Here is a 24,924-nt window from a genome sequence, read left to right on the forward strand (position 1 = left end):
GTTCCTCTTATCTATTACACAAAACAGCTTCCTCTTCCTTCTATGCCCTTTTCCTGCTGACCGTCAAACCTGGAACACCTATCAATGCATTTTCCCAGATAAATATAGCCCTGTCCTTCAGAAGAATTCTGATGTCAGTTGTTCAGGTCATTATGCTTTCAGCATAATGTGCATGTAAACTTAACCTTTATTTGTATTTCTCATCTGCAACCTTCTTAGGGCTTTATGTGGAGCTTCTCAACAATATCTTACATAGATGTAACATAGTCCATTAAGTGTGTTTGAATTTACTGCCTCCTTGGATCCTTCAGAATAACCATGTAATTTACAAAGATATCCTACTTTAAAGCGAATTACTGTCTGAAACAGGTTCAGTGAATTGTTAGAAGGTTGTATGACTTAATCAACAGCAGAGTAAAGATTAGACCCAGGTCTTGGATATCACATGCAGTGCATTCTCTTACATCAAGCCAAAATTAATGTTAGCTGGATAAATGAATATTTAAATATAGTCACCAAAATACATCTACAGCCAAATGAATGCGGTAATTGAAAAAAAATTGATTTATTCATTCTCTCTCTGCCTTCCTTTAGCATAGCTAATAATTACTTAATTGTATCAATACCAAAATCCATACATGTGGCACAAAGGAAAAATGCTTGTAAGTGAAAATAAAATCACTTTCAAATTTGTTTATTTTCAATGCTAGCTAGTATCAGAATATTTTTGGTATGGTCAGACTAAGCTTCTACAGACAGTGTGTAGACATTGATAGATTTTTAGATATTGGCACACATACATTTATAGCTATTGACAAAGCTTAACTCTTTTCAAGAACATTCCAACTAATATTGGCATTCTGTTTTATCCGTTGACACTCAACATGATGTACTGTGGAAGACTTTAAGACTTTCAGTGTTTGACTAAGCTTTATAGTCATTAATGTTTAATCACTTACAATTCAGAAAGCATGTGTTTTCATTTTTTATGTGGCTTGTTTATCTATGTAAAGTAAATCAACAGTGCCTTTCTGATAGTCTCCCAGCACGTTTATAATCAGTCCCATTTGGTGACCAGTGATGAATATGGATACAACTGCTATTTGGAATTGCTTTATTATTCTATACAGATTCTAAATTCTATTTTTACTTTAAAACAATTATAATACAAGGAAATATCAGCCAAAATTTCCAAAGCTATGACTATCTTGGGGAGGGGCAAAGATAATGTCATTCCTTTTTGTCTAATGTGCTACTTAAAATGTCTTGTATTGGCATGCAGCATTTCTAGTCTTTAAATAAGGAAATGGTTGCATTAAAAAATATCTTGGACTAAAGAGTTTTTAGCTATTGAGAGAGTCAAAATTCTGTGATGTCCATCCTTAAGGGCAAATGCAACTCACTCCTTGGAATGGTTATCCCAAGGAAACAACGAAGAGATCTTGAACTACAGCTCTCCACATGCCACTGCAATGAATGCACACCATTGTATCATCATCGTCAGGGCAATAGTGAGAGACTAAATGCTCTTGGCCATGGCTGGGGAAAACAGGGACACAAAGAACCCAATTCAAGCAAAGCATAGTGGGTAGTGGACACATTTGCAGAATTTTAACAGACTCCTGGTATTTGTATTTACTCTTTGTTTACATATGGGCTTTTAACAGAAATACTGAAGTGATTTTGCAAGTCCTTTTGGTATACTGAAAAACTGGAAATGTAGATAAAAGATAATGTACTACTTAAGAAAATTTTTTAAAATTCTCAGAAATATTTTTAAAAACTGGCTTCAAAAGAAGCTAAGAAACAATAGAAAACTATTCAGATAACAAATAAAAATGTCATTTCCTTTTTACAGCTCTATAAATGGAAAAATACACTTCTATTATTCTCGTCCATGAAACTGGCCTGAAGTGTGAACAAACAAGCCACAGCCAAGTTGACAGATACTCAGTTATACTTTATTAGTGTCAGTGTCCTACAATCGTGTCAGATACTGTATTCCGCATTCACCTGTCTACATCTTCAAGAAAAAGGATTTTTAGGTACAGCTTTTAAAAATACAAGTCTGAACTCATTCTTTCTCTTGCGCCATAGAGTTTGAATATATACTTGTCCTTTACTGACACACAATTCATTCATGGTCACAGAGGACAGCAGGAAGATGTGGCAATAAGCAGAGGTTCAGAAAATTGGGCGCATGCAACTTTTGAAAGAAAAAGGCAACAGGCTGAAGCCAAAGTGGCTGTGTGCCTACTAAAGAGACAGTCATGACTAAACTGCCTATAAGAAATGACACAGCTGGTCTCCTGCTGTTCTCACCAGATTTGGCTGGTGACTAGCACTACCTCTGGCGTTGTCTGGCTGCCTCCCATTTAGCCTCAGTGCGTAGAGCTGCCTGGGAAGTCAGCTGCAAAGGTTAAATGTAAAGTCCCTTCTTAGGGGCCATCCTCTGGGCTCTAAGGCTGATTTCCCAGGGGCCTTTATAAGTTGCAATGCCTCACTTCATGTGCTTGCTGCCTTACACATGTATGTTCTTGAGTCATGTTATGATTCCTGATGTATGACATTCATGGATTATATTGTTCCGTTTTCTTTCTCTGGGGAGGCAGGTCTCAAATTTGTATGTATCAGCAGCTACTGGGAGTATGTTAAAGATTCAGGTTCCCGGGCTTGAATAAGTCTAGGTGGGATCCATGGCATCACTGGATTTTATTTTGTGACATTACTCCCCTGACCCTGTAATCTATGCTAATTATGATTTAAAAATACATAATTTTTTAAAAATTATTTTTTAAATTAATTTAGAAAAAGTAGCATAAATTATATGAAGTATTGGCAAGTGGCTCAGGTAATAATTAGATCTTTACCCATTATAGACTAAAATATTGATTGAAGTCAAATTAAATTAATTTCATTTTGCATAAAGATAAGGTTGTGGAGGATTTTTTTTTTTTTTATTATGAAGGGGACCCTGATTTGGGAAGAGCCATCCTTTTATGAGAGAAACTCTCTAAGGAAGCAATGTCTATGTCACCAGATTATGGCTATCTCACTAATCGCTCAGCAGCACTGATGATGAGTGATTTTTTTTTCTTGTTCATTTGTTTATTTGCTAGGCTAATACAGGGTTTCATGGCTGATTTAATTTTTATTTCTTTGATTACTAGAGAAGTTAAATATTCCTTGTGCTAATTGATCATTTATTTGTCTGCCTCTTTAGATTTTATTGATTGTCATTTGTCCAATTTTTCACTTTCCATGAAGGTGTTAGTTTTAATTATTTGTTTGAAAGAGGTCTCAATATATTAAGGATATTAAAACTTTATTATAGTTGCTGAAAATTTCAAAACTCTTACATTTTAAAAAGACATTGAAGATGTTTTCCAAGATGTTTTAGAATCATTGTCAACACATTAATCAGGCACTAACCATCAAAAGTTAGAGTTTCTACACAAATTGAAACAACCTATTTTATACTCCTATTACATGGCTTTATTTTTTTCACTCTTTTGTCAGATTTGTTATTAAATGCCATTAAACATGTTCTAAAGCAGGTTTGTTAATATGAGAATTATCTCTTTTGAAAGTTTAAAGAAATCTTGAGAAAATCATTCTAGCTCTTGAATGTTTTGTGGAAGAATATATATTCTGTAACCCATAATTTCAGTAGCTGACAACACTGTAGGTCTACTTCTGCAGTCTTACGTCTTGGCTAACTATCATTTGTTTCATTTGGTTCTTCTTTTAACAGTGACAGTTTCCCAGTGCTACCAACTTGGGCTTCTTTAAATTAAGTTTTGACTTTCTTTATGTGGGGAGGGGAAGGGGATACATATCATGTTCAAGCCATCTATTACTACATTAAAACTTAGTAACTTAAAAAACCCCCACAAAACCTAGTAATTTGAAAAGTGTATATTTTGCTCATAATTTCATGGGTCAGAATTCAAGAAGCATTTATATGTTTAGTTGGCCTCTGATTCCCATGGTGTCATCTAGGGCAGCTAAGGCTGGAGAAACCACATCTAAGATAATTTTTTTTTTTTAATTTGCGTGCTTGGTGCCTTGGTCCTGGTTGGCTTTTAATTAATTAATTACTTTTTTATTGCTACAAGTCTCTAGGAACTCTCCATGTGTTTTTTTGCTTCTCACAATGATGGTCTCAGAGTAATTGCTCTTCTTTAATGGCGATTGACTTCCAAAAGATAGGAAGCAGAAGCTTCCAGGCCAACCAATGGTGATACCCAGGACTGGAATAACTTCACTGCTGTTAATTCTATTTGCTAACATAGTCACGGGGCCTGCTCAGATTAAATGAGTCAGAGAACTAGACTTGACCTCTTGATGTGGAAGTGGTAATGTCCATTGCAGAAGAGAATGTTTGGATGGGAGATATTGTTGCAGTTGTGTTTAGGTAATATTTTGTTACAGTTAATGTGACTTCCTGCCCCTAATTCATATGAGGTTGGGCTTGTTTTTGTCAGTTCATAGAAAAGACCAAGGTGAAACACTCTTTCTCACTATCTTCCTTAAAGGAGTGAGTATTTCTCAAATTTAATCTTGAAGTTGATCACCATCACATGTTATCTCGACTGTAGTAATATTTTCCTAATTTATCCTGGTGCTCCCACTCATAAAACACTATTGTTCATTCTCCATTCAGCAACCAGAGTGATCTTTTAGAAAACCATATTATTCAGTGCAGTTCTACCATTCTACATCATCTAGTTAAGTCCCACTATACTCAGAAGCTGAGCCTCACACAACTTCTCAAGGCATAGTGGCCTTCTTATTGTTCCTAAAATAACCCAAATGCATTTCAGCACCAGGGCCTTTGCACTTGCTGTTTCATGATCTTCCCCTAGACTTTTCTTGCATGATTCACCCTAACATTTCACTGAAGTCTCTCCTCAAATTTGAAATTCCTTAGAGCAATGGTACATTTTGGCACCAGGGAGCAGGTTCATGGAAGATAATTTTTCCACCGATGGACAGCAGTAGGTTGAGGAGGTATTGTTTCAGGATGGAATTGTTCCACCTCAGTTCATCAGGCATTAGACTCTCATAATGAGCATGCTGCTTAGATCTCTTGCATGCGGAGTTCACAATAGGGTTTGTGATCCTATGAAAATTTAAGCCCACCGCTGATCTGATAGGCAAAGCTCAAGCAGCAATGCTTACTTGACAGCCACTCACCTCCTTCTTTGCAGCCTGGTTCCTAGCAGGCCACAGACTCGTGCCTTAGAGCATTTTAAAAAGAATTTCTACCCGTGTATTATTCTGCTTCACTTTTCTCAAAGTACTTCCCATTGCCTAACAATTCCGAAATAATATGTAACCCATGATTTATTATATACATTGATTTATCTCTCTATGTTATATTCACTGTGATATCACCAATTCCTAAAACATTTGTTGAATTAATGAATGTATAAACAGATCAAAAGCAATAAAATTAAATTCTATATAATCCCTTATGGTCTTTAACTGCAAGTCTCACCAATGTGAGATAACATCAACACAATAGGGAACTGGACAAGAAGTGTAAAGACCCTGAGTATAAATTTATCTTGATGCCTTGAAACTCAGCCTATTATATCTAATGTAATTATGAAAAACATGTTATATAAAATAGTAAAATTATGCACATTAATAAAAGCTAATGATAATAATGAATGTTATCTTAAAAATTTATTAGCATCTACTTGATAAGATCATGAAGATGATTTTTAGCAAATAAGTCTTTCATTTTTCCCGTACCTAAACTCCTCTTTGTCAGTTCACTGCTCTGGGCACTACCCCTGCAACTGCTAAAAGAGGCTATTGATTATACAATTATAGCTCAATTGTTGCTTTTGTTTAAAAAGAGCTCCACCTCTCCCATAGCTTATTGATATAAGCTGTTTCCCAGAAGCAAATTGTAATCTAATACTTGACATTGGGCTTCTGAGGCTATTCAGATTCTTGCTTGTACTAACTCTTTTTATGATTGGCATTTTTCAGCTCATCAAACAGAAATTGAGTTTCCGAAGTTAGTGAATATTTAGATGGTGATAAAATGACTGTTTTTTTCTGACAGTTTACTATTTATCTTTATGTATGAGTGTGAGATGTGGATAAAATGTTAGAGAAATCATCTCTCTCATTTTTACACACATATACATATCTAGTTCTGCATTTTTGTCAGCTAATGAATGCTATTACTATTCCTTTCTATGAACTCTGTCTCCTCTAAACCCTCTAGTTGATTGCTTTATTATTCATTTGATAATTGTCTCCTGTTAAATATAGTTGCCATGTATCATTTTAACTAGATTGTTCTTTAAAGGCAGGGATCATGCTTCACTCTTCCTAATTGATCTCCTCCAATGCTCTGTACAATGTCTCAGATGGTGTCTAACGTGGTGGGCAGTCAATATTTCTCTTGAGTTTTTGATTTGAGTTTGAGCTGTAATTTTATGTCCCCATGATTCTGTCATTACTGGTACTGATATGATACTATTAATAATAATATGTTCTTATACTTGAGTGCTTCTTATTTACCGGGATAATACAAAATGCCTTCAATAAGTTTTTCAGCTTGAATCTCACACCAACTTTATGATGTACCATCTTTTTACAATTGAAGAAACTAAGCCTTAGAGAGGCTGGCACTGAACACATAACCTTTAAGTCTTGGTCAAGCTCTGATTACAATGCAAAAGGCTAATTGGGTTCACGGAACTGAACATTCAAGTTTTCTTCCTGAACATTTGAACCCTGTGTCTCTAAAAAGAGAGTAGACTAATAAATAAGGACCTTGACATATACTGATTTTTCACGGTTACCATGAACTGTTTCTCTATCTTCTTTCTTCTTTCTTAGCTTTCATTTAAAACAGAAAATTATTGCTTTACACCTTGAGAATGATATAGTACATAAATCAGGAAAAGGAATATGAAGTCAATATACAAATAATAGTGTGATAGTAAACATTAATAAAAGCTAATTTGAAGATTAAATCTTCCCTCAAAACCCTGAGTGATAAAAGAGTAATGGGTTAGCCTATGATAGGCAGGTTAAAATTGTTTTAAAAGGATTTTAATCAAAGTTGTAATCTTTTGGCCTTTTTCATGACAACACTCACAAAATAAAACAAAGACAACTTCAAATATAAAACAAGTAGCCTTCTTTATATCAGTTAGCTTATTTAAAATGTTCCTTTTATTGTTGAATGCAATAAAATACCTTTGCATCTTTCCAAGTGTGTTTTTCCTACCCCAGGGGAAAATTACTTTGAAGAATGCAGCAAATTATTTTGTATACTACATCCAAGGCTACTGAACCAGAAGAATAAGGACATACTGCTTGTGAGTTCAGCTGGATCAATAGCTCAGCCCTGGGATTTGCTTGTCTGCTGGATACTGGATGGAAAGCACTAAGTTGCCAGTTTGTACTGTGGATATTTAAGACCCCAATACAGCCAACTGACATTTTTCATAAGACAGAAAGTAACTTACTTGTAAAAATGTTTGGCTATATGAGCACATACCATACAAAGACTATGAAATGTCTTAGCACTCTATGTAGGAAATTTTTCCTTGCTGTCATACTATTACTCAAAGAGCACAAAAACACACAATTCTGTACTTAAAGATATGTATTTGTAGAATGCTGCAAAGCACTCCACAGACATGATGAAATTCATTCTTACATCTTTTTCTTGCTAGAAAGCACTGCATAGCTGGCCAAACAGGCTCAGAAGCCAGTTGTCTTTATCTCCCACTTTCTTGACTACACTCTCCCCCATTCTACACTGTCTGGGTGCATAATGTGTGATGTGTGTGCAATTTGATGAGTCATTAAATCAGAGTTCCGAAGAGGACTCATTCCTGTCTGCTTTTAGGCCATTTCTAGTTTTTACTCAGTAAGCAGCCATATGGGTCCTAATATCAGAGTAGCAAGATATGCAAGCAGTCCTATTAGACAGGATGATACTATCTGATATCTCACTAAAAGATACTAGAGACAGGTTTTTCTGCTGAGTTTGAGAGCTTTGTGATACTGTCACTGTTTCGAACATACAAGACTCTCCAAAATGGTTTTTAAAAACTGCCATGAGTAAAGGGGGACTACACACAAAGCAATTAAAAATGAAAAAACCAAGCAAAGCAGCTAAGGAAATGGGCACTGAGACAACAAAAACTTTTAGGCAGTTGGCTGTACTTATTATTCTGTCCCTTCCATCCAAACTCAGAGCAGAAGCTCGCAATCCAGAGTGATAGGATAAGTGAAAGCTTTCAATATCTATTCAGGCTCAGTTGCTGTTGTGAAGATCTAGGAGTTTTTTCCTGGCACATGGCCCAGTCAGGGTCAGCAAGAGAGGGAGAGTTGCCACTTAAATCTCTTTGTCATTGCAAAGTGGCCCTTGCCTTGGTATTCCTCTGACTTCAGCTTCTGCTTCAAGCAGTGGTACAGTGACTAAACTAAAAGAAATAATATAAAAGAATAATAATGTTTGGCAAGACAACTCCTTCCACTGTAGAGAAAAGGAAAATTCTGCTTTGATTTGGCAAATTGCCTGTGTGTTGGGGCTGATAATAAACCAAGGAAGTCAAGAGGAATTTTTTCCTTCTCCTCTCTTCTTTCTCTCTTTCTCTCATATGGTGTGTTGATGCCTTTTAGGAAGTGATTAGTAAAAATTTTCTATACTTATCCTGAGAAAGTTATTTTGAGTCACATAGTTCTCAGTCTCTCTCTCTACTCAGGATATCTTTTCAAGTAGAAGCATACCTGAATGGCCTCCATGTAGCACAACCAAATGGTTAATGTAGCACAATCTCTGCAATCAATCAAATGTGAGTCCAGTTTTTCACTGATACTGTTAAGCTGTATGAGGTTGGGTAAATTGTGTAATGTCTCTAAATCTTAAATTTCTCTTCATTAAATTACAGGTAATAATGTTTATATCATAAAGGGGTTGTGGGGATTGAATTAGACACTGATATGGTTTGGTTGTGTCCCTACCCAAATCTCATCTTGAATTGTAGCTCCCATAATTCTCACATGTTGTGGGAGGAACCTGGTGGGAGATAATTGAATCATGGGGTGGTCTCCCCAGTACTGTTCTGGTGGTAGTGAATAAGTCTCAAGAGATCTGATAGCTTTATAAGGGGAAGCCCTTTCATTTCATTCTCATGCTCTCTCTTGTCTGCCACCATGTAAGACATGCCTTTAGCCTTCCACCATGATTTTGAGGCCTCCCAAACCATGTGGAACTGTGAGTCCATTAAACCTCTTTTGCTTTATAAATTACTCGGGTACGTCTTATCAGTATGTGAAAAGAAACTAATACAGACACCATATGTAAATAGCAAAATCTAGTGTCAGGCATTAATTAAGTCCTTAGTAAATGGTGAGCAATTGGTATTTCTTGATGGTCCAACATTGTTCTTTTTCTGTCACCAATTAAAGACTTTTAAATAAGTGGATTGCCAAAAATTGTTTTGCTCATGGCAAGGGAACGTTGATCTGTGTCGTATGACTGTAAAAGTTTCTCCTCACAACTACAGTCTATGCTGGGTTTTGCACTCCCATTTACAGTATATTTTGATAGGAAACAAAGAAGGGTACAAAAAGACAAACCAGAATTAAAATAAAAAAAGAAAACAAGTTGAAAATAATTTCTAGGTGTGGGAAGAAGAACGTGTAATAGAAAATGTTATCTTATTAAAGAGCCAGTTCTATATTGAAGCACATGGTGTGGAGGTTACAAACAAAAATTAAAGATTTAGACACAACTAGCTTCAAATTTTGCCTCTAAACCCTTATTGTTTGTGAGACCACGGGTAAGTCATTCACCTTATCTGATTTTACATTTTTTTTCCCCTTGTGTCAGTGATATTAGAACATTAACTACTTCAAGAAAGTGTTGTAAGTATTAATGAAGGATATTTTATCTTGATTAAACTAAGAACTTTCTTCTCACCTTCTCTGTTGAAAATCATAGCCCTAAACACCCTGTGAAACCCAGCTCATTCAATCACTCAGCCCTGTAAAATAAAGATGTACACAGTGTTTTTAAAAAAAGTGGCTAAATAAAAACATATTCAACACATTTAGGTATAAAATTACTTTAATATAATCTTAATATTATGTGTTCTATTATTTGTTGAAATTCTACAAACAAAATGAAGTGTTCAATTTAATATTAGATCAGAGGGTACAGTATTTCAAACCTCGTAACCACCATGACATTGTGTTTTCAAAATAAATTTTAAAGTCTATCCAAAGCAGCTAAACAAAGGTACTTGTACCGACACCCATTTCAACACAGTTGTTAACTGAACATGGACTGTTTGATTTTATTGGGAAGTGGGATTGAGGTTGTAAGAAACAACCAGCTCATCAATACCAGTCATCATTATATATATAAAATATATATAACATTGTTTTTTATGTGAACTGCAAATTGTGCTCAGCTCAAATTCTACTTAGCCTATAAATGCTCAATATAGTAAAGCTTTCTTATCATGCTTTCAAATTTCTTGAAGAAAAATGCTATAAATAATAAAATATTTTAAATGGAAAGCATTTCAAATATCTACCTCAGGCCATACCCAAAGAGTGAGCACTAGAAATAAAAGTGTTTCAAATTGACTTTATTGTTTTGTTTTATGGATAGGAATTTTTTTAAAGGTAAAACTATAGAAAATGGCCATTAGCAATCTCTTGATCTCTTAAGTTAGTGGCTGTTTTTGGAAGTATGAAAAATTTTTACAGAACTACTGATGTCAGTATAGGTTTTAGGCATAGGAAATGATTAGATTTGATTATAAAAGGTTGAACCTTACTTTAGTTAAATAAAAAACTTCAGTAATAGGTTGAAATGAAGATAAAAACATTTTCTGCTTGTTATTCCAAGTCTCTCTAATAAAACTTCTATTTCTAATTGATAACATGTTTTCAAGCAGCCACAAAATATCCCAGAAAAACTTTTCTATATTAACAAGAAACATTCCAGTTCTACAGAAATCATTTTTGAACATTTAAAACAAATATTTTAGCTTAGTTTTAAACTGGCATCATTTGAAGAGGAAGTAAGAGTGTTTGTTTAGATCAGCTGACATTAAAAATAAGGAGATCTGAAAATAAGTCATAAATATTTTTACAATAAATATAATTAACTTTTCCCAATTATTTTTAGTTATATTGATAATTTAGGAGGAAAGTGGTGCATGATAATTATAAATATCACCCAAGTGTTCATGAAATTTCTGGTAGCCATTACAAAGCAAATCTTTTTAAAATATCAATTTGATCACCAGTATCCAAACATGTATCATGTATAAATGTAGTGACTGGACTTTTTCAACTTAAAATCTCCCCATGTCAAGAAAGGCTGCTATGGTTTTACCTCTCTGTTCTCTTACGTTATGTAGTTTATTAAAACAACCAAAAACTTTCCTCTAAAGTCCATCTCCCAAATTCTCTTATATTTCTGCTGCTTTAGGAATCTTAATCTGATACAGTTAGTCTATAAAGATGAGGCATTTCAGTATAAAGAGTTGATGTCTCTGCTCCTGATGGGATACTAAAGAGAGGACAAAGCCTACCTTGAATGTTCGCAAATGTCTTCAGACTCTGCAGCTTCTATAATGTCACAATCGTTACCTTCCTCTCACTGTATCTAGGTAGTTTTACAATCCTTCACCCTGAATTTTGACCTTGAGTGAAGAGTCTGGATTTTAGTCCTAATCTAGTGTTCTTTCTTCCCTCTCGAGAAAGAAAGTAATTTTCTCCCGTCTTCCCATTAGGTGGGAATTTGTCCCTGCCATGTTAGTTTTTCTGTTTCTCAGTTTTATGGAACTACTAATGTCAGTATAGGTTTTAGGCATAAGAAATGATTAGATCTCTCCTATGAAATCTCTCCTTTAAGCATTCTGGCTTGCTGTTTTTAGGAGAAAGAGTACTGATTCAACGATTTCAAAACCTTATCTCCAAAATATTATAAATGTGTCTGATATTGGGATGGGTTCTAGAAAACCAAGAAGAAAAAGCATATCCCCTGACTTTGAAGAGGTCACTGCTTATCGACCAGACAAGTTTGATATACAAGAAGGCTTGTAGCAAAGAGCAGTGGCAGGGAAGGCTTTTCAGAGGTAACATTTCAGTTGAGACCTGAGGAGTTTTCTCCTAAATTTGCATTCTAGGTAGAAGGAACTGAATTTCAAAAGTGCAGAAGACATAAGAGAGCATAGGGGTTGTAAGAAATGAGTTCAGTACATCTGGAGTTTAAAGCAGGAAGGGGAAATGATTAAAAATGAATTTGGATAGTTAGAGCTCTTTCATAAGGTTTCTAGTATGTCATGGAGCCTGTTGCCATTGGAAGCCTCTGAAGCATATGGGAGAGATCAAATTTGCACACTAGTAAGAGCTCCCTAATGGTAGAGTGAAAGGTAAGTTAAAGGTAAGAGTTGGAATTGGGTGGGAAATATTAGACTTCGAGAGACCAGGAAGGAAGTCTGAGTAACCCAGCTGTGTGCTGATGACTGTCAAGACAGGGTAGATGTGAACTTTTTGGCAAAGTGGAATTGATAGATTCAGGGATTAATTGTGAAACTTAAGAGGGAAGAAACATTAATAATAATGTATTGTATATTTAAAAATTTCTAATAGATTATAAATGTTTTGACTATAAAAATGATAACTATGTGAAGTGATGAACGTCTTAATTATCTTAATAGAATAATTTCACAATGTATACCTATTCCAAAATCTCACATTGTACTCCATAAATACGTACAACTATTATTTGTCAATCAAAAATAAAACTTAAAAATAAATGAATAAAAAAGAAGTTTTAAAACATACTGTTTTACTCTTCAAAAAGTAAAAAAGAAGAATGAGACTGACTTCTGGGATTCTGGCACAAACACTGAGTAGATGCCTTTATTTCCCTTAAGATTCAGAATAAATGAGGAGTGTTGGGGAACTGAGATGATTTTGCATTGGATGTCTAGAATTCTGTGTATATATCAAAGAATCCAGTGGCAGATAGCGACCATACTACACATACTTATTTTTAATTCCTATTGGCTCAGTTTTATACTTTAATGGTTAAGATAAAGCTGGGACAGAAATCTCCTCTGTGATTAGAATTTGTTAGAGTTGTAATTTTATACAAACTATTTAATGTCTCTGAACCTTAGTTTGCTATAATGGATGTAATTCTAACTTTATAGAATTGCCTCAGGCTTGTTATTGTAAAGAGCCTAGCAGAGAGCATATACATAGTAGGTACATAAAATATTATAGTTATTACTATTAATAAAAAGGAAATTTGGACAAGGGGGAAAAAGTACATCGTTGTTATTTTAATCTGATGATTTCAGTATTTAAAGGTTAATTTTTTTCCTATGTGTTGGTTTATTGCAACAATACATTCCAATGATGTTATTCAGGAATCTTCATTTGTATGTGATAGAAACCAATGCAAAGTAGTTTTAGGAAAAATTAAATCCACTGGCTCATGTAACCAGTGAACTCAGCGTGGGATTGCATTTGGTTTCTGCGGATCTAGAGACTCAAATGATGTTGTCAGGTTGCTCTGGCTCTCTTGCTCTGGCTCCAGCTCCCCATCTCTCACATGTTCTTCTTTGCTCCTTGTAAAGTGGTCTTCTCTCCTGTGCAGACAGACACCCTCCAGGTAGGTAAGAAACACATTCACCACTAGCTCCAGGTTTACATCATTCCAACCTGGCACAGTGGAAAGAAAGTTGCTGTCTCCTGACATTTGTGATTAAATTTGCTGGGACGTCCTCCTCACCCACAATCACAGTCCAGCCAGCTTTCCTCAGGAGCACTAAACCCTAAAGCATTATCGCATGTAATGAATGAACTTATCTCTGTTGCTTCTAAAATGGTGCTAATTTTGTCATCTGAATGATTTTTCTGAGTTCTGTGGCCCAGGTAAAAAACTCTGAGAAAGGCTGGGCAAACGTGTTGTGAATGCACTGGCCCAAGTCAGAGAGATGGTCAGAAATATGAACTTGAGAAATCTTCTTGGATATCTAAAAAAACAATAAATACCACCTTGCTTAGATGATGACATTTTAGAGAACATTGCCTGTGTGCCTCAAAGAACAAAAATGTGTTGGTTTCTCCTGTAAAGATTCCCTGCCGCCCCCATCCTACCCCCAAGTGAAGCTGTTATCATCCCTAACTCCCCAGGCATGGAGGAAGCAGGGATATGCCAAGTATATTCTTATGGCTGGCTTCCCAGGTCCTCTTCTTGAGCTCTTTATTGAAGTGCCTCAAAAAGTGGGGGGAGAATTTTGAGGTGAAAGAGTGGTAATATTCTGTTGGTTGCTAGAGTAACATTCACGCTCTGCCACAAAATGTCCCTTGGTGCCACTGTCAGAGCTGTAATAAGGCTCATTTGTCAGTTCCAATGTGACATTTCTTATGTTTCTATATAATGCTTGTTAGATTACGATCCTTAGACAATAATCATTGTCAGAGTGATCATCTTTGAAAACAAAGGAAAACATGAGCATCCAACACCCCAAATCTGAACTGTTCCATTTGCTCTATGCAGTGTGTGCCTGCTGAGGTGTGAGCCTGTTGTCTTCAGCTTCCTTCCAGTGAGTAACATGATTGACTATTCTGCAATGAACGAGGCCCAGATTTTACTTCACTTCTGGAGCTGTTGGATGGACTTCCTTTTTTCTTCTGTGTATTGTGTGTAGCAGGTTTTTGCTAAGAGAGCTATTACCCCTTTGATTTTCTTTTAAAGTTTACAAGGCCCATTAGGCAAGATCTGCAGATTTTGCCAGATCTTTGGTAAGAGGCAATCATTGCTGGTCAGTTTCCTTCATTGATACTTATGTACATTTTTAAAGAATAGGATGCTTTAGCCCAAATTATGTTGCCTTGTTTTCTCCTCATTTTTAGCTAAATATCCCAAATTTTAGATATAAGAAAAGCCAATAAATCAAGATAAGGTCCCAGAGGTCAGTTAGCATGTAGTGATTTCTAGTTTGTTTTATTTTTAAATAGCCTCTTTTAAAGAAGGTAAAGCACAATACACAAAATATTGATCTGCCATTATTAATACCCATTTTTAGAATAAAGCAATATTCCCATGCTCAGTCCCTCTTTTTCTTCCTCTTTCTTCCTCTCCTTCACTCCTTTTTTTCTTTCTTTCTAGAAAAAAAAAAGAAAAGAGCAATATATACTGATCTGATTAGGGTACTCATGATATCCACCACCTTATAGATTTATCATTTCTTTGAGTTGGGAACATTTCAAATCTTCTAACGATTATGGTAATGTTTAATAATTGGTTCACAAAGTTTTTAAAATCTAACAATTGCCTCTTCTTTTTTTTTTTTAAATAAAGATGGGGTTTTACCATGAAATAATAATAAAAAAAAGAAGGTAAAGCACTTGTAGCCAGTCCATGTCAGTCAACTGAGAAAAGCTGACAAAAGAATCCAATAATAGACTTTTTCATATATAATAGAGCCTCTTTTTGTAGAAAAGATCTAGCTAATTTATACTAAAGCTTTTGTGTGGATATTTAATTATTCAGATAATTACCTTAATTTGCAAATGGAAATTCAGCTACGTCGAAATGGCGTTAAGTTTGGGAATATAGGCCAGTGCTTTTGATTTTGTTATATTACCTTACTTAGAACATTGTTTTTTTTCGATCTTCTATTGTTCTCTTTACACTTTTACTTCAGGTGAATTTATTTTTACAGCTCCAAATTGCCCCTCTGTGTGAATAAAGTCTAAACTATAGATAATTTCAAATTTATCTTCTCAGACAACGTCAATTCCCATCTTTCTAGGTATCTACTGAACATTTCCTTTTAAATAGCTCATCACAATCTCAAGGTCCATGCACCTAAAATCAAGCTAGTAATCTAAAATTCACATTTCATTTTTTATCTCCAAACCAGCTAGCCTCTCTGTGGTACCAACCTTCACTTTCTTTTCAAATCAACCCCTTTCTCTTCCATTCCTTGAAGCAAAATTCCTCAGAGTTTTTCATCTGTTTTGTTTCTAAGCTTTCTTCCCTCTTTCTCTCTTTAATACAACCTAATGAAGCTTTTGCCTCCATTCCTCCATACAAACAGCTATCATGAAGGAACTCCATGTTGCTAATTCAGTGTTCAAATCCTGACTCATTTTACTCTCATCTGTATCTTGACACATTTTCTTTCTTTACAATGTCCTGGTGTCTTTCTGGCTGATCCTGCACAGTCACCTAAGTTGGTACTATATCCCCTGACACCTACCTATAGACTGGAGGTGGGCTCAATATTTAGACTTCTCTTTTATAATTTCTACTGGATATGTGGATTCTTTCTTTCAGTTTTATGGGTTCAATTACCATTCAAATGTTGAACAGTCCAGACTTATGTTTCCAACCGGACATGCTCCTTTCAACTCCAGACTTCTCTGCTTGGATGCTCTAGGCATCCTACACTTTTATAGGTCCAAAATTAAGCTTCTGACCCTTCTACCATAGTTCTGTGCCTTTCATTCTTTTTCATCTTAGTAAATCTATTCCTCCAAGTGCTCAGGGAAAACATCTTGGAGCAATCAAGACTCCTCTCTTTTCTCTCACATCATCCAGACTCCAATATATCAGCAAATCCTGTGATCTCTACATTCACAGTAAAAATTGCCCACATAATTTGTGAGTTTTAATGCAAAATAAAAATGTAGGATTGTCTATTCAAAAATTATTAAGAATTTCAAGACTGTAAGAGCAGAACATTAAACCCTCTGCAACTGTCTAGGACACCTTTCTATAAAAGCCTGTATACAACTACTGATTCCAACGACTTTTCACCTTTTCCAATCTTATGGGGCCCAAAGCCATCATTATTTATTTTTGAATGATTTAAATAATATCCTACCAGGTATCCCTGTTCCCTCACTGACCCTTGGCATTTCTTTTCAACTGAGCAAAGTGACCTATTAAAAGATAAGACAGATCCTGTAACTTGTCTGCTCAAAATTCTCCAGTGACTCATGTTCCATTGACAGTGAAGCCTCTATTTCTTTATTGCATCCTAAGTTAGTACATCATCATTCCACATCCAGGTAACTGTGACATCTTTCAAGTCTACCTATCCTACTCTCTTCGATTTTGATTGGCCTGCATGCCTTAATAAAGCCAATCTTTACAAAACACTGTTTAATAATACATTTAATAATACATAATCCCTATCTCATAGTATTTGAAGAAAAAGCTACTCTGGCTCATAAGGTTTTCACTGCCTACCCCAACTCGACAAAGAAAAACCATTGTCTATTTTTTTCTCTAAAGGACATCAATCACAGATTTTTGTTCTTGTACTTTCTACCATGTCATGAGACAACAAGAAGGCCTTTACCAGATGCCAACATCTTAATCTTGGACTTTACAGCTCCAGAATTACATGCATTACTTTGTTGGGTTGATCATGTTGGGAGCTAAAGGAATATTGCTTTCAATGCATGTTATTGTAGCAGCCCTTATTATAAAAAAAGGGGTTCAAGATGGCTGATTGGAGGCATCTGGTACTTAGTTCCTTTACAAAGAATAACCAGAATAGTAAGTCAGTAGATACTCACACTTAGAATAGCTCACCTAAGAGAGAACACTGAAATACAACAGAAACAGAAAACAGTGACAGAAAACACGTCAAGTGTGGACAGAAAGGAAAGTGAGGCAGCCTGCTTGGCAGAGATAGTTTGAAACCTGGAAAGACTCCTCAACTTTGGGAGAGCATAAGTGAGAAAACCTTTGTAGTAGTCTGTATTCCCACCATAAACACCTGCAATCTTAGCCACAGGGGAGTCCCTAAACTCTCACAGGCCCTGAGACTAACATAAGAACCTGCCGGAATACTTTGTGAAGGCACTACTCCAGGGAGGAAGCTCACACCATGTCCCACATACCTCCCAGCCCACTGAGTACTACGCAGCCACTGTAAGACACCACATTGAGATCCCAGCCCCTACCAGAACACATCCTTCCCAGAGACCCAACAGCACTTTTATCTCCACAACCCTGAAGCCTATTGACATTCCATGCCCATGGCCACTACTATGGCTGACTGCTGATGCCAAGGCTGAAGTGTAAGCCATTGGTAAGGACATAGCACCCTCTAGCAGCAAAGCCACCATGCATTTTTATGTCCCCCAAGAACAAACTTCCTTACCCATATCCATCATACTGCTGGCTGCCATCACTAGGGACAAAGTATGAGAGAAGGATGAGCTCCCAGCCATCTCAAAGTGCTGCTGCCACTAAAAGCAACTTCACCCTCCCCAGGGCGGGGCTTCAGTGTAGCTTCTGCCACTCCCACTGGATTGTTCTGCTGCTGGTGCGGAGATCACTGTGTCCCTGCCTAACACAGCCAGTACCTGCATGCACAACTCAAGGGCCTAAAGACAGTTCCACCTCACCTGACTCTGTCTCCCTTGTACCTGAGCATGTCATCTGGGGACATGGGGACCACCTAGGCCAGTCTGCCATCACAACTGCTTGAGCATATCTCCTGGGGGCCTGAGGTTGGCCCCACCCAACCAACCTCTACTACCACAGTTGACATCCAACTGCATGTGTGCCACCTACAGGCCAGGGGATTAGCCCACTCAGCTCATTGCAGCCACTGTCAACATCAGTGCTTGGGAACCAGAGAATTCACTCACCTACCTGGCCCATTGCTGCTACTACTACTACCTATGAAAGCCACCTGGGCACCTGGGAGCCCAAGAATCAGTTCACTTAGTCCTGTTAACACTGATTACAGCATATGCTACACTAGGGCCCAAGGACAAGTATGCTTGGCCTGTTGCTGCCATGACTAGGGTACAAGGACAAGACCACCTGGCATCCACATGATCAGAGAAGCTTCACCACAGCCTCACTAACAACCACACTCTAAGCCACTGAGGAAATAACAGACACCACTGGCACTGTTTATAGCTGAAGAAATCATACAGAAACTACACTACTGCATGTGCTTAGAATCAAAGATAATGTACCCTACTCAAACAACACCATAGATATATCTTCAGGGAAAACTTCTCCCCTAAAAAAGCAAATTCAAAAAACTGAATGAAACAACTGTTATACCAGATGCACAAATATTGAGTTAAGGACACAAAAAACATAAAAGAGCAAGAAAATGTGACACTTTCTAAGGAACACAATAGTTTAAAGCAGACTACAATCAAAAATAAATTTATAAAACCCTGGGAAAATAATTTAAAATAACACTAAAGAATCTCAGTGAGATACATGAGAATAGAGAAAAAAATATGAAAAAATCAGGAAAACAATTCAGGATCTGAATGAAAAATTTACCAAAGAGATGTCACACAAAAGAACCAAACAGAAATTCTGGTACTGACGAATTCATTTTGTGTAATACAAAATACATTAGAAGGCTTCAATAATAGACTAGATCAAATGGAAGAAAGAATTTCATAACTTGAAAAAGGGTATTTTGAAATAACCCAGTCAAACGCAAATAAATAAAAAAGAATTGGAAAGAGTGAGCAAGGCCTACACAATTATGAAATACAATAAAGTAACCCAATATTCAAATTTTCAGGTGTCCCAGAAGGCATAGAGAAAAAAAGAGGTTTGAAATCCTATTTAATAAAATGATAGCTGAAAATTTCCCAAGTCTAGCAAGAAATTTAGACATCCAGATACAGAAAGATCAAAGATAGCTAAACAGATGCAATTCAAAAATATCTTCTCAATGGCACATTATGGTAAAACTGTCAAAAGTCAAAGGAAAGAAGAGAATTCTAAAAACAGCAAGAGAAAGCTAAATTGTTCCTTATAAGGAAACCCCCTTAGACTAATAGCATATTTGTCAGTAGAAACCTTACAAGTCAAGAGAGAATAGGATTATATATTTAAAATATGGAAAGAAAAACGTTGACAGCCAAGGATACTATAGCCAGCAAAGCTGTCACTCATAAATGAAGGAGAAATAGTTTTTCACAGATAACCAAAAGCTGAGAAAAGTCATTACCACTAGACAAGCTCTATAAAAAATACTTAAGGGATTACACCTGGAATCAAAGTGATGGCAACAACCATCATCTAAATTCATGAAAATATAAAACCCACTGGTAGGGCAAACACACAAATAGAGAAGAGAAAGGACTCAAGAGTTATCAGTACAGAAAACCACCAAACCACAATGATAAAAATAAGATAGGAAGAAAAGAACAAAGGGTATAAAAAACAACTAGAAATCAATAAACAAAGTAATAGGAATAAACTCTCATGGATCAATGATAATCCTGAATGTAAATGGATTAAACTTTTCACTTAAAAGTTATAGACTGACTGAATGGATTAAACAACAACATAACCCCACTGTATGTTGTCTGCAAGAAACTCATCTTATCTTTAAAGACACACATAGACTGAAAGTAAAGAGATGGAAAACATTATTCAACACAAGCAGAAAACAAAAGGGAGCAGGAGTAGCTATACTCAGATAAAACAGACTTTAAGTTAAAAACATTAAAAAAAGAAAGACAAAAAGTTATTGTGTAATGATAAAGGAATCAATTCAATAAAATGCTGTACTAATCTAAACATATATGCACCAAACACAGGAGCACCCCAATATATAAGCAAACATTATTAGATCTAAAGGGAGAGATAGACTCCAATACAATAAAATTTGGGGAATTTAACACCCTACTCTCAACATTAGATAGACTGTCTAGACAGAAAATTATCAAGGAAACATTAGATTTAAACTGCACTTTATACTAAATGGACTTACAGATATTTGCAAAACATTTCACCCAACAGCTTCAAAATATGCCTTCTTCTTATTAGCACTGAATGGTTTGGCTCTGCCTGCCCACTCAAATCTCATGTTGAATTGTCATTTGCATTGTTGAGGGAGGAACCTGGTGGGAAGTGATTGGATCATGAGAGCAGACTTACCCTATGCTGTTCTCATGATAGGGTGAGTTCTCACAAGATCTGATGGTTTGAAAGTGTGTGGTACTTTCCTGTTTGCTCTTTCTCTGTCTCTTCTGCCACCATGTGAAGAGGTACCTGCTTCCCTTCACCTTGTGCCATTATTGTAAGTTTCCTGAGGCCTCCCAGTCATGTTTCCTGTTAAGCCTGAAGAACTGCAAATGAATTAAACCTCTTTTCTTCATAAATTACCCAGTGTCAGCTAGTTATTTATAGTAGTATAAAAATGAACTAATACAAGCACATTGAACATTTTCTTATATAGACCTATATGTTAGACATAAGTCTTAAAAAAAATCTTAAAAAGTTGAAATTACATCAAATATCTTCTAAGGCTACAGTATAATAAAACAAGAAATAAATAAGAAGAACTTGGGAAACTACAAAATACATGGAAAGTAAACAATGCACTCCTGAATGACCATTGGGTCAAGGAGGGAATTAAGGAAGAAATTAAAAAAAATTCTTGAAACAAATAAGAATTGAAACATTACATTCCAAAGCTTATGGGATATAGCAAAATTAAGGTAAAGAGGGAAGTTTACAGCAATTAATGCCTACATCAAAGAAGAAAGATTCCAAATAAACAGTCTAACAATGTATCTCAAGGAATCAGAAAAGCAAGAATAAACCAATCTCAAAATTAGTAGGAGGAAAGAAATAATAAAGATCAGAGCAGAAGTAAATGAAATATAAAGACTAAAACAAAAAATACAAAGGATCAATGAAATGAAAATTTGATTCTTTGAAAATATAAATGAAATCAGTAACTTCTAGTTAGACTAATCAAGACATTAAGAGAGATGACTAAAAGAAATGAAAAATGAAAAAGGTGACATTTCAACAGATACTACAGGAATACAAAAGATCATCAGAGACTATTACATACTGGGACACCTAGAGAAAATGGATATACACTGCTGGACACATACAGTCTACCAAGATTGAGCCAGGAAAAAAATAGAAAACATGAACAGACCAGTAACAAAACAATTAAATTTATTTGCTAATAAAAAGTCTCCTAACAAAGAAAAGTCCAAGACTGATGGCTTCATTGCTGTATTTTACCAAACATTCAAAGTTGAACTAACATAACAACAATTCTAAAATTATTATGAAAAGTTGGAGAGAATACCTTCTAATTGGGTCCATGAGACCAGCATTACCTGGATACCAAGATCAGACAAGGACACAAAAACAACAAAAAAAGAGAACTATAGGTCAACATTCCTAATGAATATAGATGCAAACATTCTCAATAAAACACAAAACTGAGGCCGGGTGTGGTGGCTCACGCCTTTAATCCCAGCACTTTGGGAGGCTGAGGCGGGTGGATCATGAGGTCAAGAGATTGAGATCATCCTGGTCAACTAAGCGAAACCCCATCTCTACTAAAAATACAAAAATTAGCTGGGCATGGTGATGCGTGCCTGTAGTCCCAGCTACTCAGGAGGCTGAGGCAGGAGAATTGCTTGAACCCAGGAGGCAGAGGTTGCGGTGAGCCAAGATTGTGCCATTGCACTCCAGTCTGGGTAACAACAGCGAAACTCTGTCTAAGAAAAAAAAAGCAAAACAAAACAAAACGAAAAAACAAAACTGAATCCAACAGCAAATCAAAAAGATAATACATCATGGCCAAATGAAATTTATTTCAGGGTTTCAAGAGTAGTTCCACATACTCAAAAAATAAATGTGATACATCATGTCAACAGAATGAAGGACAAAAGTCAAATAATCATCTAAGTAGATACAGAAAAAGCATTTGCTAAAATTCAATATTTCTTTATGATAAAACTCCCTGGAAATTAAGTAGGTATGTACTTCAACACAATAAAGGCCATATATGACAAATCCACAGGTAAAATTATATTAAATGGGGAAAAGCTGAAAACCTACCTCTGAGAACTGGAACAAGGCAAGGTTGCCCACTTTCATTAGTCCCATTCTGGAAGTCCTAGCCAGAACAATCAGGAGAGAGAAAAAAATAAAAACCATCCAAATTGGAAAGGAAGAAGTCAAATTGTTCCTCTTTGTAGATGACATGTTTTCAGATCTAGAAAAACTTGAAAACCCCACCAAAAAAATTTTTTTAGATCTGATAAGTAAATTTAGTAAAGTTGCAAGATACAAAATTAGCACACAAAAACTAATAGCATTTTGATACACCAATAATGAACTAGCTAAAAAAGAACTCAAGAAGGCAATCCCATTAACAATATCTATAGAAAATTGAAATATTAAAATATCTAGGAATACATTTAACCAAGAAGGTGAATGACCTCTATAAATAAAAAAAAACTATAAAACAATGATGCAAGAAATCATCAAAGGGGACACAAACAAATGAAAAGGCCTCTCATGCTCATGGATTGGAAAAATTAATATTGTTAAAATGACCATATTACCCAAAGCAATCTACAGATTCAATGCAACCTCTATCAAAACACCAGTCCTAAAATTCAAATAGAACAAAAATGAGCTTGAATATCTAAAGCAATCCAGAGCAAAAAGAAAAAAGGCTGGTGCCATCACACTCTCTGACCTGAAAATATATTAAAAAGCTATAGTAACCAAAACACCATGGTACTGGTGTTTTGATAGATTAAAGACTTAAATGTCAAATCAGAAAATAAAAAACTACTTGAAGAAAACGTAGGGGAAACACTTCAGGACATTGGTCTAGTCAAGGATTGTATAGTTACAATCTTGAAAGCACAGACAACAAAAACAAAAACAGATGAAATAGATGAATGGGACCATATTAAACTAAAGAGCTTCTCCTAGCTCAGAAAACAATCAATAGAGTAAAGAGACAGCATGCTGAATGAGAGAAAATCTTTGCAAACTATTCATCTGACAGGGAACTAATATTTAAAATATACAACTCAAATAACGAAACAGTGAAAAGAATCCCATTCAAAAGTGGACAAAGGACACGCATAGACATTTCTCAAAAGAAGTCATACAAATGGCCAACAGGTTATGACAAAATGCTCAATGTCACTAATCACTAGGGAAATGCAAATCAAAACCACAATGAGATATCATTTTTACCTCAATTGAAATGACTACTATTAAAAAGAAAAAAAAAAGCAGATGCTGGCAAGAATGTGGAAAGCAGGGAACTCATGCACTGTTGGTGGGAAGGAGAACTAGTTTAGCCAGTACAGAAAACAATATAAAAATTTCTCATAAAACTAAAAGAACTACCATATGGTCTAGCAATCTCACTACTGGATATTTATCCAAAGGAAATCAATACATCAAAGGAATACCTGCATTTGCATGTTTATCACACCACTATTCACAATAAGAAAAATATGAAATCAATCTAAATGTCTATCAGTTGACCTCGGAATAAAAAAAATGTGGTTTACTTGCACAATTGAATACTATTCAGGTATAAAGAAAGAATGAGATTATGTCATTTGCAGTAACATGGATGGAAATGGATGTCATTACATTCAGTGAAATAAGTCAGGCACAGAACAACAAATATTGCATGTTCTCACTCATATGTGGGAATTTGAAAAGTTAATCTTATAAATGAAAAGAGTGGAATGATAGATACCAGAGGCTGGGAAGAGAGAGAGAGACAGAAAGGGGGGGGGAGAGAGAGAGAGAGAGAGAGAGAGAGAGAGAGTGTGTGTGATAGAAGAAATAAGTTCTAATGTTCCATAGCAAAGTAGGGTGACTGTAGTTAACAACAATGCATTGTACACATCAAAATAGCTAGATGAGAGGACTTGAAATGTTCACAACACAGGAATGATAAATACTTGAGGCGATGGACACCCCAACACCCTGTCTTGATTATTATACAGTTTATGCTTATAACAAAATACCACACTTACCCAATAATTATGTACAAATATAATATATCAATAACAATATTTTTAAAACTTCATTCATAT

At 35.7% G+C, this 24,924-nt stretch overlaps 1 long non-coding RNA gene across 1 annotated transcript in view; it reads right to left on the minus strand.

Annotated features, from left to right (window-relative positions):
- Positions 1-10,099: 10,099 nt before the first annotated feature.
- Positions 10,100-24,924, minus strand: part of LOC144581579 (uncharacterized) — a 51,021-nt gene continuing 36,196 nt past the window's right edge. Inside the window, exon 2 of the long non-coding RNA XR_013532580.1 lies at positions 10,100-15,189. This is a non-coding gene — a long non-coding RNA (uncharacterized LOC144581579). The remainder of the gene's footprint in view (positions 15,190-24,924) is intronic.

The sequence above is a fragment of the Callithrix jacchus genome, chromosome 2 (genome assembly GCF_049354715.1).
Source record: "Callithrix jacchus isolate 240 chromosome 2, calJac240_pri, whole genome shotgun sequence".
Lineage (NCBI taxonomy): Eukaryota > Metazoa > Chordata > Mammalia > Primates > Cebidae > Callithrix > Callithrix jacchus.